The sequence below is a fragment of the Palaemon carinicauda genome, chromosome 10, assembly GCF_036898095.1.
Source record: "Palaemon carinicauda isolate YSFRI2023 chromosome 10, ASM3689809v2, whole genome shotgun sequence".
Classification (NCBI taxonomy): domain Eukaryota; kingdom Metazoa; phylum Arthropoda; class Malacostraca; order Decapoda; family Palaemonidae; genus Palaemon; species Palaemon carinicauda.
Genome location: NC_090734.1, coordinates 75,934,948 through 75,949,078, shown reverse-complemented (window position 1 = coordinate 75,949,078; position 14,131 = coordinate 75,934,948). Strand labels below are relative to the sequence as shown.

At 50.8% G+C, this 14,131-nt stretch overlaps 1 protein-coding gene and 1 non-coding gene across 3 annotated transcripts in view; both read left to right on the top strand.

Moving 5' to 3' along the window:
• The window catches only part of LOC137648651 (uncharacterized), a 522,517-nt gene that overhangs the window by 316,292 nt on the left and 192,094 nt on the right, over window positions 1-14,131 (top strand). The window lies entirely within an intron of this gene.
• Window positions 1,612-1,730, top strand: LOC137648934 (5S ribosomal RNA). Its single transcript, XR_011045760.1, has one exon. It is a non-coding gene; the product is annotated as a 5S ribosomal RNA (ribosomal RNA).

Genomic DNA, 14,131 nt, shown 5'->3' with positions numbered 1-14,131 from the left:
GATTCCGACCACCAGCTCTCACCCCTCCTACCACGCTCGCCCTCCTTCTGCGCTCCCTCGCGCACTTGCGTCTGCGCTCCTGCGTTTCCACGTTCGGCCACGCGCGAACCATTGATTTACCATCGCGCGAGCGGTGGGGCGATTACGCGTATTTCCAGAACACGGTCTTCACCCCGTAAACACAGAACATGGCACGTGCAAGAGCAGGAAGAATCTTTGGGGAGGTCTGAGCAACATTCTTCTTTCCAGAACCTGGGTTAGCCCTTCCTCCTTGTCATTCCCTGGAAGGGTCTTGCCAGGGAGCTTTCTGTTCGAGATTTCTCCATCGGGCAAGGGGAGACTGGTTTAGCCCTTCCTCTTCTCCATCTCGTGGAAGGGGCTTACCAGGTCCTTTCCCTCCTCGGGTGCGACCCGAGGTTTTGTACAAGGAAGCTCCAGGAAGATCATGGGTACTTTCCGCCTCTCGGGCTCAAGCACCTTGGCGTTCCGTCGCCAAGTTTTGAACTTGTGGGCAAACTCGATGTTGGACCATCTAGACGCAGTGACCGAGGGCTTCCTCTCGGGTGTCTCATCCGTGGATGTCGACAAGCTCAGACACTCTTCCATCCTTGTGAAGAGCTTGTTTGAGCCCAAGGACAGAGACATGGACAGCTGTTGTGCGGAGGAAGTCGACTTCCGTTTTCACTCCTCCAAGGCGCTTCCTTCCAGACCCTGCAGGCCTCCGACGCCTCTTCATTCAGCCTCGTCAGCCTAAGTTTCGGACCGGCTACGGCAGCTAAGACAAGGTGTACAATAGCAGTCCCCTCCTGTCAGGGACAGGTAGCTCGGGAGGCATAATCCTAGAGGGAGCGGCAGAGTTCACAAACTCTAAGGTTGGCAACCCCCCTTGCAGGTCTCACGCTGGGGGAATGCCTAAGGTTACTCGTCCGGATAACAGCTTCCCGATGCCGATTCCTGCACGATCTCTGTGATCAGCCAAGGATATCGCGCCTCTCTCTTACCATCTCTCCGTCACTGTCAGCGAATCCAGTGTCTCTGAGCCTCTATACCATGGGGTCAGCAAGAGGTTTGCCCGTTGGGCAGAAGGATCCATGCCGTAGGAGAAGGTCCTCCATAGGGTCGTCGACGGCCCCCCACCCGGCTTCTTCAGTCGATCCTTTCTTCTGGGAAAGCATCTGAGACGGGAGTTCCGTCGTCGACCTCTTAGCTCTGATCAAGTTTGTCGAACAAACTTCGTCCAGCGTGGAAGAGTAGAGTCGATCAGACTGGTAACGAGGCTGCAGGTTCCATTCCATCCATCTTCCAGGAGGCTCTTGGAATTCAGCCTAGACTACAGGTGTTCCTGCTTAAGATGCGGTGTGGCGATCCCACCGCGGCATCGCAGGTTTTTCCCCAGAGAACTCTCCCTGCTTTCCTCATGGCCGCTCAGGAGCAGGCTCCCGCCTCTTTCGATTTTTGGAGGTCTGGTCTACTCCGGTAGGCTCGGGTTCGACCTTCTCCGACACCGGGACAAGCTTCCGGGTCTTTACCAAGAGTGAGGGATCATGGTAATTTGCTAGGAGCCTTCTCTACTTCTGCCTCAACATCTGGAGTATCTAGCCATGATATTGAGTCAACGGCCATACCACGTTGAAAACACCGCTTCTCGTCCGATCAGCGAAGTTAAGCAACGTTGGGTCTGGTCAGTACTTGGATGGGTGACCGCCTGGGAACACCAGATGCTGTTGACTCCTTCTCCGAGCCTTCCCTTCAGTTGACTGTGGCCAGGCTGAGGAGAGTCGCAGTACCTGTTCTCAGTCAAGGAGAGCTTTCAGCCCTACCTTGGAACGTTTCCTGGGTCTCTTTTCCTCATTGACCGTCTAGTTCCGAACGGTCGCCTCAGGATGAGTTCCCTGTGAGGCGGCCCAAGTTCCGGTGGTATCCAAGCAACGATTAACCGGACTTTCTGGTCCCTATGGGACCAGCGGAACGTTTAGACCGGCAATGGGTTGACCTATGGAACCTCTTGCATGGGAGTGGATATTCTCGTCCTTTCCCCACATTTGATGCTATTCTCGGACTCGTCAAAGAAAAGGGGGGGGGGGGCATGTTCCGGTTCAGGCCTATGGTCAGGACCTGAGGGGTACCTCCCCATCATTCAGGCAGGCTTAGGGGCTGTAGTCTGGCCCCTCTACAGATCCTACAGATCCTGCCGAATCGCTCCGTGTGCGACGACTTCATGGTACTGGCGTATTCCAACCAGCAGGGAGGCGCATTTTCATACTTTCGCATCTTGCAGTAGAGATACTGAGATGGTCCGAGGTCCTCTCAATACCACTATCGGCTCGGTCATTCCGGGCAGAGGAATGTTCTCTCCGACTATCTGACCAGAGCCTCACAGATAGAGAGTACCTGGGGGTCTTTGGCTTATAGTAACCAGCAAGTCCTGGCCTGGGGGACCTGATCACGACAGCCTGGAACTTCAAGCTTCCGCTGTTCTTCCCCCCCAGTCTCAGACCCCAAGACTCTTTGGCAAGATGCTTTCCGGTGAAGGTGGGACAACATCGACGCCTGCGTCTTCCCACCATTGTTGTCTGTTGAGAATGGGTCTCAACAAGACCAGGTTGTCTGTCAACCTTTCGATGGCCCTGAGAGCTCCGCTGTGACTATACGCAGAACGGTTTCCGGACCCTCTGCTTCCCCTGACGGAACTCCCGGGAGAGCTTCTTCCACGACACAGGCTACTCAAACAACCACACTACAACATCTTTCACGAGCCGTTGCATTGCTTCGGCTTCACGCCTGGAGACACTACGCCGCCCCCTCAAGAAGAGACAACCCGCTACAGTCGCGGAGCGAAGGTCGCGTCACCTGCGATAGTCATCCGCAGGGGTCTACCAGGCGAAGTGGAGAGTCTTCTGTGGTTGGTGTCGCCGGAGAGATACCTCTTCCCTTGAGGCCTTTTCTCCAGCAATAACGGAGTCCGTTACTGCGTTTCGGCGGGAGGAAACTCTTTTCCGCTTTCGGCAGTGAAGCCTATCGCTCAGCCTTTCCCTGGCCTTCAGGCTGAAAGGAATAGACTTTTTCCTTCCCGCTGGACCTTTCTTCGCTCATGCAAGGCTGCGAACGTCCCTGCCCCCAGTCGGAGTGAGACCTCCTCCATGGAGCATGGTTCGGACTCTTTAGTCCCTTAAGAGATCTCAAGAACCAGTACGTCAGGCCTCTGATCGTATTCTGTCTTGGGGGACGGTGCTCCTGCTCACTCTGGCCTCGGCCAGTGTGTAAGCAATCTTCATGGTCTCGTACGACTCCGCCCTTTCAAGAGAATAGGGGAAGGCAACATTCAGGTTCGCTCCTGAGTTGTTTTCTAGACTCAGAATCTTGGAGTCCCGGACCTTCGGTTCGACTCCTTCAAGATTTCGAGTCTCCGTTCTGTATCAGATGACCCAAAACTTCTCCTTCTTGCCAGTAAAGGAATCGAGTGGTTATCTTTGAGAACAGCTGCAGTTTGTCCTCACGTGCAGGCCGGTTTGGGAGCACGGAGGAGACAAGGGAGAGTCACCAGTATACCTCTTCAGCTCGGACTCAAGGGCATTCATCTCGACCGGAATCCAGACCCTCCCCCGTCACGTCGCCCAACAGCACGATGTCGGATACATCGCAACGTCCCTCGCCTTCGAGTAGAACTACTCTGTGACGCAGGTGCTACAAGCTGGAGTCTGGAAGTGTCTAATGGCCTTCGCAGCCCGCTTCCTGCAGGACGTGACCCACAGAAGTATCGATACGTTTCTATCACTCTGTGGTGGCTACACAACAGCTGGTCTAACCTCAGGCTCCTTTTTGGACAGGTAGCAGAAGGTTGAGGGTATTGTTATCAGGTTTTAGTCTGCATGAACGAAAGAAGTATGTCTGGCCCTTACTTCTTTCTTCATCGTCCCCTCTACTGGGGAAGCAGCATCCTGGTCTCTGCATAGCTGACCTCAAACCTCTGCAGGTAAACCATGCTTCCTTGTATTCCGAGTATTGAGTCAATACTGTCGCGTCCCCCATACCCTGACGAGGTGGTATTGGGAACGTCCTAACCCAGAGTTCCTTCTGGAACTCCAGGTCAACTGCCTAGGACGGGTCACACTTTCTTCCTTCACACACAAGCTTATGTAGGCCACACATTTCCTTGCGGAGCAAGGAACTTGTGAGGTGCAGGGACTCCTTTTCTTGAGTGCGACTCACTCGGATTCTGAGTCCCCGGGTAAAGCCAAAGCCAGTATGGCTGGGGACTTTCCACCCTTCCTAAGGGGTAAGTCACCCAATGTAAATAGCGTGGTTTGTATTTCGGTTACGGAACAAATGACAAATTCGGAGATAATTTGTATTTTTCCTAACCATACAAATCTTAGCTATTTACACATATTTGCTAACTAGCGCGGGGTAGGAAACCCTTGTTAAAATCTAATGGCTCGTCATTTCAGCTACGCCGAAAGTAATACCCAATGTAAATAGCTAAGGTTTGTATAGTTAGGAAAAATAAAAATTATCTCCGAATTTGTCATTTTACATTGGATATTCAGTAAATGGAAAAAGGTTATGACTCATTAAACCTTGTTTAGAGTAAATCTTATAAAAAAAACTGTTATTGATAATGATAACTTTAAGTACTCTGCAAAGACAACACTTAATATCTGGAACCCCTGGATTTGATTAAAAGCTTTGCCAAGTTATCAATTTTAGACAATCCCCCGTGATAATTAATTCTAATTCAACAGCCTTTTTTTGCACTAAAATTTTGGTTATGCATTTTCTTTCACTAAAGAAATAAACTTTTTAACATTTCAGTTAACTGACCTTATCTCAAAATTTCTATGTTTAGGATGGCCCAGAAATCAGAAATTGGCCCAAAATATAATGGTCATTATAATTCTGGAATGTTCTGATATGTTTACAAAGTTTTTATGCAAAATATTTAGTTTTTCATCAATGAGGTTACTCATTGTTAATCATCTGGACTTCCGACATTTTGTATTTAGTATGTGATTTAAGTGAAATCGTACATGCATCAGTATCAAAAATGTTTTTACGTCGGCTTTTCTTTTTACAATGTTTTGTGAAATTAATTCTCTCCATTTTCTTCTATCATTTACACTTCTTCCTGAACTTTTATCAGAACTAGATCTTCATATAAGCTCATTTCTATGAACCTTCCTTGATAGTCATATTGCTTCTTTTTCAGGAGTTCGTTTTATCGACGTTTACCCTCAAAATTTATACATACATATACCAAGGCATTTCCCCCAATTTTGGGGGGTAGTCGACATCAAACTAATGAAACAAAAAAGGGGTCCTTTCCTCTCTGTGTTCCTCCCAGCCTGACAAGGGACTCAACCGAGTTCGGCTGGTACTGCTAGGGTGCCACAGCCCACCCTCCCCCGTTATCCACCACAGATGAAGCTTCATAACACTAAATCCCATACTGCTGCTACCTCCGCGGTCAACTAAGGCACCGGAGGAAGCAGCAGGGCCTACCGGAACTGCGTCACAATCGCTCGCCATTTATTCCTATTTCTAGCATGCTCTCTTGCCTCTCTCACATCTATCCTCCTATCACCCAGAGCTTCCTTCACTCCATCCATCCACCCAAACCTTGGCCTTCCTATTGTACTTCTCCCATCAACTCTTGCATTCATCACCTTCTTTAGCAGAAAAAACTAGAACATATCACCATCTCCTGCTCAACACACATATCCACCAGTCTCTCACCACTCTCATTTTCACCTGGTACGTCATACTTCCCAGTGACACCTTCTACCTCTCCAGCGCCCACTCTAGCATTTAAGTCACCCATGACAACTACATAATTTCTTTTACCCCGTCCTTCTACACACCTAGTTAATTAATTCCAGAACTCATTCCGCTCTTCTTCACTTTTCTCACAACCTGGCCCATACGCACTATTAAAAGCCCAACATTTCCTACCCAACCTAACCCTTACCCACATTAACCTAGATGATATCTCCTTCCATTCCACTACTTTACCTGTCATCCATTCACTCAGCAATAAAGCCACACCTTCTCCTGCTCTTCCCCTTTCAATCCCAGACACTCTACCAGACATTTCACCAAACATCACTTCACCTTTCCCTTTTATCTTTGTCTCACACAAAGCCAAGATATCCATCTTTCTATTCCTAAACATACTTCCAATCTCACATCTTTTACTCTCTATCGTACTACATCCACGCACATTCAAACACCCCAAAACTAGAGTGCGGGGAGCAGTCCCTCTCCTCCCAGCTCCAACTCTTTGATGTCTCATAGGATTATAATACAGGAGGGGGGGTTCCCATCATCTTTCTTTCCAAAACATACAAGAACCAATTACGTAAAGACAATCTGGTGGTTAATGGTAAGTAACATGATAGGAGTAACCCATTTTCTAGCTTTCTCCATCGCGTCAATTCATCAAAACGTATATCTCCCCATCCAGTCTGTGGACTTTGATAAGTTTTTATTGCATATTAATTCAATATCTACTTGTTCGGTTAGCATATCTGAACTGAAAGTACTTGGTTTTAAATATCAGTTGTGGGGAACTCAATATCTCATGAATCCTCTCAAGAATTGTATTTCAAGTTAGTTTATTCTGTAACTGAAATACAAACCACGCTATTTACATGGGGTATTACTTTCGGCATAGCTGAAATGGCGAGCCATTAGATTTTTAACGACGGTTAACTACACCCCCTCTAGTTAGCGAGGGGGTAGGGGAGGGGTAGCTAGCTACCCCTCCCCCCTCACACACCGGTGAAGTGATTCACTTCGCTTTTGGCTTAGGTGATGGGCAGACATGTCTGCTCTCACCCTCGCTTGGCAGCCATTAATGTTTTGTCTTTACTTAATTACTTACCTTTTCTTATACTTAATATATATGTAAACATTCTTTATGTTTATGTATATATTTGGGTATAGAAATATAGTAAGTTTCCTTTTCAGGTTTGTGCTGTGTGTGTGTAGTGTACGACGTCGTCACCGCGTAGTACTAGGCCACCGGGGTTGCATGTCATGGGGCGCAGCCTCTCCCTTGGTCCTTTGGTCGTTTCTTCAGCTTCCGATAATTCAGCCGCCATGGGGAATCGTCATCGCTGGACTTTCTTCATTCATCTGTTTTCTCCGCTGTTCCTCCTTCCCTACGGGGAACTTGGACTCTCAGCGAAGGGAACGTGGGAGTTTAGATTGACTACGGTCTCTCTCTCTACTCGAGGTCGTTCACCCTTTTACTACTACAGTACTACGTACTATTACGGAAGCTTCTTTCCCGTGCGGGTTGTGTTGCTTTTCCGTTTATTTGTCTCAATTATTTTTAATGAAATCTAATTTTATATGTTAACTTTTCAGCTTTCTGTGGGGAACCCTTCTCTTCGGGGTTCAGTGGTTCTTACTATTTGTGAACATTCTTAGATGAATTACATAATTATAATTCTGTTTTTGTTACAGTTCTCCGCCCTCCCCCTTCTCCCGTGAATGTCAGTTAGGGGAGGAGGGCGCATTCTTAATATGTAATTCTTATGTTTTCTATTCCCTCGGGGTTTCTCTTCGGAGTTCCTCCCGGGGGAATTTTTGTTAACTAATTATTTATTTTTCCCAGTTAATGATCCAGTTTTTCTTCGTTTGCCTAAATGTGCCAACGAAGCAGAGCTGCCCTGTTTGTGCCTGGGGAGTCTGCTGTTGCTGCCGTCTCTCTAGGACATCGTCATGGGCGTGTTCCCTTCTCTTAGAAGTTCTCCCGTGACAACTGTCAGCTCTTTAGTTCATCTTAGAACGCTAAGGAGGTTCGCCTCCAATTGTGGTAACTTCCCTTCCGAGGGAGGTTCCCTTCCCAGGTTTGAGTTTTTCCCCTGCAGAGGGAGAACTTCTCATACCTTTATATTCCTGGATGGGTTTTCCTGGTCCTCGGGCGGTTGCTGTTGGTGCTGGGCGACCGCTCTTGTAACCATGCTCAAGGGGCTGAGCGGTTGCAAGGCCGGACCATGGAATTTCATGTGACTATGCTCTTGGGGCTGAGCGGTCGCACCTGCAGCTATGCTCAAGGGGCTGAGCAGCTGCAGGATCATCTTGTGACCTCTCTCGTTCGCGAGGGAGGCCACTCATACGGACTCCTCTTCGGAGGATTGCTCCTTATAGGTCAGCTTGCTGATCCAACGGCCCTAAAGGGCGCCATCATCAGTGTCTTCTAGTCTCTTCTACGAAATGTTCTCCTCTCTCGTTCGCGAGAGAGGCCACTCATAGAGAATCCTCTTCGGAGGATTGTTCCTGTTTAGACCAGCTGGCTGTTCGGGACCTCTCCGCAGTTTGCCATCTCCTAGACCTGCTGACCTGCCCTCTCCGTTCCTGGCTGTTGACGCTGTGGGCGCCCTCGCACCCCGTTCTAACGGGCACCGGTCCCTTCGGGGCAAGAGGGGCTTTCTCACACTGTGAGTAAGTCCCTTTAGCGCCAGGTATCCCCTGCGCGCTCGCGTGCAAGAGCTCGCTTACTGTTCCTGCTGTTCTTGAGACTTCCATAGAGAGGAATCCTGTTCCAGTCCCGAGTTAGCGCACAGGCGCTCACCAGAACTTCCAGTGTTGATCGTCCCAGTTCCTGATCGTCCTGTCAGCTGTCCCTTCATCCTAGCGCGCGCTCGTGCTCGCCGATGATCTTCTTACGCCAACGATCTTCGTACGCGTGCTAGCACCGACGAACTTCGTACGTGCGCTAGCGCCGATGATCTTCTTTTGCGCATTAGCGCTGACGATCTTCTTACGCGCGCAAGCGCTGACGATCTTCTTATGCGCGCAAGCGCCGACGATCTTCTTACGCGCGCAAGCGTCGTCAAACTTCTTACGCACGCAAGCACCGACGATCTTCAAGCGCCGACGATCCTCTTGGCGGACGATTTTCTTTGGCGCGCTAGCGCTGACGATCTTCCTAAGCACGTAAGCTCTGACGATCGTCCGTGCGCAGGCTCCGATGGTTCCCCGCGCCAGCGATCTTCTTCCGCGCGCAAGCTCTGACGACCTTCTTACGCGCGCAAGCGCCGACGATCTTCTTACGCGCGCAAACGCCGACGATTTTCAAGCGCCGACGATCTTCTTGCGCGCACAAGCACCGTCGATCTTCAAGCGCTGTCGATCTTCTTTCGCGCACAAGCGCCAACAATCTCGTACAGCGCGCGCCAAAATTTTCACGGGCTCTTCATTCTGTTCCTGCACGTCAGTCTGATTCCTGCTCACCTTATGAAGTCTCGCTCGCGCACCCGCGCGCTCAGACGCCCACGCGCGCGCGAGAGTGTTTTCAACGGTCTCTCGCGCGCGACCTCTGGGTTTTTTCCCATCGCGCTAGCGCCAGCATCTCTCGCGCGCGACCCCTGGGTTTTTCCCCTCGTGCGAGCGCCAGCGCGCTCCCTCTTCCAAGGTGAGACCTTCTCCCACCGCACCAATGGGAGAAACCCCACCTCGAGCAGGAGAATCTTCCCGTGTTAGGGAGAGAAGAGCCCTCAGACTTCTTTGTTGGAGTTACGTATCCCTCCTAGGAGGGAATCGTAGGACTCTAAGAGTTCCCCCAAGTAGAGCCTTTGGGGACAGGAGATTTTGCTGCCAGTTCACCAGGAGGAGAGCGGCATGATTCAGAGCACATCTTCTGACAAGTCCTGACTCTGATGAGGCATCTCAACAAGTTCAAGGACTCGGAGACTGCCCCTCGTGAAGGCAAGGATACGGTCCTGGACCAAGTCTATGGCACTCAGAAACCCTTTAAGGCCAGTGCGGCTCTGCCTTGGTCCCAAGGGGTGAAGAGTGCCAGAGATAAGGTTGAGGGCCAGCTTTCCGAGCTCGCCTCCTCCAGCCGTTCCTCTGCTGGTAACAAGCTCCTCCCACCTCCTTGTGTGCAACAGAGGAGGTACTTTGAGATCATGGAGGAGCCTTGTTTAGCCCTCCCGCTCCACCTCTCCGTGGAAGAGCTTACCAGGGGAGTCTCTCTTGAGAGACTCCCTAGCCGGCAGGTGACATTCTCGGCAATAGAGATCCTGAGTCAGGAGAAGGTCGCAAAGTGTGCCATACAGGCCACTTCGTGGCTGGATGTCTGGCTAGGGTCTCTGGGCATCCTGCTGCGACCCGAGGATCTGTCCAAGGAGAGCACCAGGAAAGCCCTGGAGACCTTCCTCCTCTCGGGCACACGTACCATTGAGTTTCTGGCCCTCCAAGTTTCGAACTTGTGGGCAAACTCGATCTTGAAACGACGTGATGCGGTGGCCGAGAGGTTCCACTCAAAGGTCCCAGCCGTGGATGCCTGCAGGCTCAGACACTCTAGGAAAGAGTCTGTTTGAGCCCAAGGATGTGGAACAGGCAGCTGAGAGGTGGAGGAAATTGAAACACGATTCTCTTCTCCAAAGGGCTCTTACATCTAAGCCCTACAAACCTCCAGCACCTCAACAACCTCGCCAATCCAAGACGACGAAACCAAGAGCGGCAGCAAAGACGAAGGTGTCCAAGCAGTAGCCCTTTCCTGTCAAAGACAAGAAGGGCGGAAAGTCCTCCAGGTGAGGCAAGCACTCGAATTGGCAATCCCCCTGCATGTCCACCAGTGGGGGGATGCCTGCAAAGTTGCGCATTCAGGTGGCAGCAACTCGGGTCCGATTCCTGGACGATCTCCGTGATCAGTCAGGAATATCGCGTCCCGTTCATAACATCTCTTCCTACCCTGACAGCGAATCCAGTGTCGTTGAGCTCCTATGCCATGGGATCGATAAAGGGGCTAGCCCTTCGGGCAAAAGTCGATACCATGCTCAAGAAGGATGATTTTCCAGGAGGTCGTCGACGGCTCCCCAGGCTTCTTCAGTCGACTCTTTCTCGTAAAGAAGGCGTCTGGAGGCTGGAGACCCGTCATCGACCTCTCAGCTCTGAACAAGTTTGTCAAATAAACTCCGTTCAGCATGGAGACAGCAGACACGGTCAGACTTGCAGTGAGACCGCAAGACTTCATGTGTACACTGGATCTGAAGGGTGCGTACTTCCAGATCCCAATCCATCCGTCTTCCAGGAAGTACTTAAGATTCAGCCTAGACAACAAGATCTACCAGTTCAAGGTGCTGTGTTTCGGTCTCTCCACAGCACCCCAGGTATTCACCAGAGTGTTCACCCTGATATCTTCGTGGGCACACAGGATCAGCATCCGTCCCCTCCGCTATCTGGACGACTGGCTGATCCTGGCAGACTTGGAGTCGACCCTTCTTCGACACCGAGACAGGCTTCTGGGACTTTGCCAAGATCTAGGGATCATGGTAAATCTCAAGAAGTTTTCTCTGCTTCCATCTCAACGACTGGTATATCTAGGCATGATATTGGACACCAATCTCCACAAAGCCTTTCCATCAGACGACAGGATAGCAAGGCTGAGGAGGGACGCAGATCCTTTCCTCAGACGAGGAGAGCGTCCAGCCCAATCATGGTTACGTCTCCTAGGGCACCTTTCCTCCTTGGCCCATCTGGTTCCAAACGGTCGCCTCAGGATGAGATCCCTGCAATGGCAGCTCAAGTCCCGGTGGAATCAAGGCCACGATTCCCCGGACATTCTGGTCCCTATGGGTCCTGTGGAACGGACGGACCTTCAGTGGTGGGTGACGGACGGAAACCTTCTAAAGGGAGTGGATCTTCTCTTCCTCCCCCCCGGATTTGATGCTGTTTTCAGACGTTTCAAAGAAGGGTGGAGGGCCCACGTTCTGAACCACAGGATCTCAGGCCTATGGTCAGAATCAGAAAAGTGCCTTCACATAAATCTGCTAGAAGTGAAGGCCATATATCTGGCACTTCAAAAATTCCAACAGATCCAGGCGGGTCACTCCGTGGTGGTCATGAGCGACAACACCAGGGTAGTGGCTTACATCAACAAGGAGGGAGGTACCTTTTCACAACAGCTATCCCATCTTGCAGTAGAGATACTGAGATGGTCCGAAGTTCACTCGATTCCACCATCGGCTCGCTTCATTCCGGACAAGAGGAATGTGCTCGCCGACAGTCTGAGCAGAGCATCGCAGATAGTGAGTACCGAGTGGTCTTTGGATCCTCTAGTAGCCAACAAAGTCCTGACTTTGTGGGGTTCCCCGATGGTGGACCTGTTCGCGACAGCCTTAAACTCCAAGCTTCCACTGTACTGTTCCCCAGTCCCGGACCCCAAGGCACTCTGGCAAGATGCCTTCTAACAACGGTAGGACAACATCGACGTTTACGCCTTCCCACCGTTCTGTCTGATGAGAAGGGTGCTCACCAAGACCAGACTATCGGTCAACCTGTCAATGACCTTTATAGCTCTGCTATGGCATCATGTAGAGCGGTTCCCGGACTTTCTGCAGCTCCTGACGGAACTCCCGAGAGAACTTCCTCCACGACACGAGCTACCCAAGCAACCACACTGCAACATCTTCCACAAAGCTGTAGCATCGCTTTGGCTTCACCCCTGGAGACTATCCAGCATCTCCTCACAGAGAGAGGCTTTTCGCAACAGGTTGCGGAAATGATGTCTCGTCACCTGCGAAAGTCATCGACAGGGGTCTACCAGGCGAAGTGGAGAGTCTTCTGTGGTTGGTGTCGTGGAAGGGGTATCTCCTCTCGATGCCACTATTCCAGCAATAGCGGATTTCTTGTGTATTTGCGGGAAGAAATGCGCCTTTCGGTCTCAGCGGTGAAAGGCTATCGGTCAGCCTTAAGCCTGGCCTTCAGGCTGAAAGGAACAGACATTTCCTCCTCGCTGGAACTTTTTCTACTCATACGAAGCTACGAGCTTACCTGCCCTCAGTCGGAAGTGAGACCTCCTCCATGGAACGTGGTTTGTGTCCTCAGGTCTCTTAAGAGACCTCTGTTCGAACCATTACGCCAGGCTTCTGATCGTCACCTGACTTGGAAGATGATGTCCCTGCTCACTCTGGCCTCAGCCAAGCGAGTCAGTGAACTTCATGGTCTCTCGTATGACGTCGCCCATTCACGGGGATGGGGGGAGGTAACATCCAGGTTCGTCCCTGAGTTTGTTGCTAAGACTCAGAATCCTGGAGTTCCGGACCCACGGTTCGACTCCTTCAGGATTTCGAGTCTCCGTTCTGTAACAGATGACCCAGACCATCCCCTACTGTGCCCAGTAAGGAGTCTGAGGCTCTATTTTAAGAGAATAGCTGCAGTTCGTCCGCGAGTGCAAGCCCTGTTTGTAAGCACAGGAAGGACGAAGAGGAGGGTCACGAAGAACACCATCTCAGCTTGGATTCGCAGGGTCATCCACCATTCCCTGAATCCAGACCCTCCTCCGTCACGTCGCCCTAGAGCACACGATGTCAGAGGCATCGCTACATCCCTGACATCCAAGAGAAACTTCTCAGTGACGCAGGTTCTACAGGCTGGGGTCTGGAAGCGTCAAACGATCTTCACAGCCCACTACCTGCAGGACGTGACCCACAGGAGGCTCGATACGTTCTCTATCGGCCCTGTGGTGGCTACACAACAGCTGGTCTAACCTCAGGCTCCTTAATGGACAAGTAGCAGAAGGTTGAGGGCATTGTTACCCGGTTTTAGTCTGCATGAATGAAAAAGTATGTCTGGCTCTTACTCTTTTCTTCATCCTCCCCTCTCTTGGGGAAAGCAGCATCCTGGGTTCTCTGCATAACTGATCTTAAACCACTGCAGGTAAACCATGCTTCCTTGTGTTCCAAGTATTAAATAATACTGTCGCGTCCCCCATACCCTGATGAGGTGGTATTGGGAACGTCCTAGCCTAGATTTCCATCTAAAGGACTTCAGGTCGACTTCCTAGGACGAGTCACACTTCATTCCTTCACACACAAGCTTATGTAGGCCGCACGTTCCTTGCGGAGTAAGGAACTTGCGAGGTGCAGGGACTCCCTATCTCGAGTGCTACACACTCGGATTCTTAGTCCCCGGGCAAAGCCAAAGCCAGTAAGGCTGGGACTTACCACCCTACCTAAGGGTTAAGTCACCCCATGTAAATAGCGTGATTTGTATTTCGATTACTGAACAAATGACAAATTCGGAGATAATTTGTATTTTTCCTAACCATACAAACCTTAGCTATTTACACATACTTGCCCGCCAGCCCTGTCCCCCGTGAAGTCCTACCTCTAAGCGA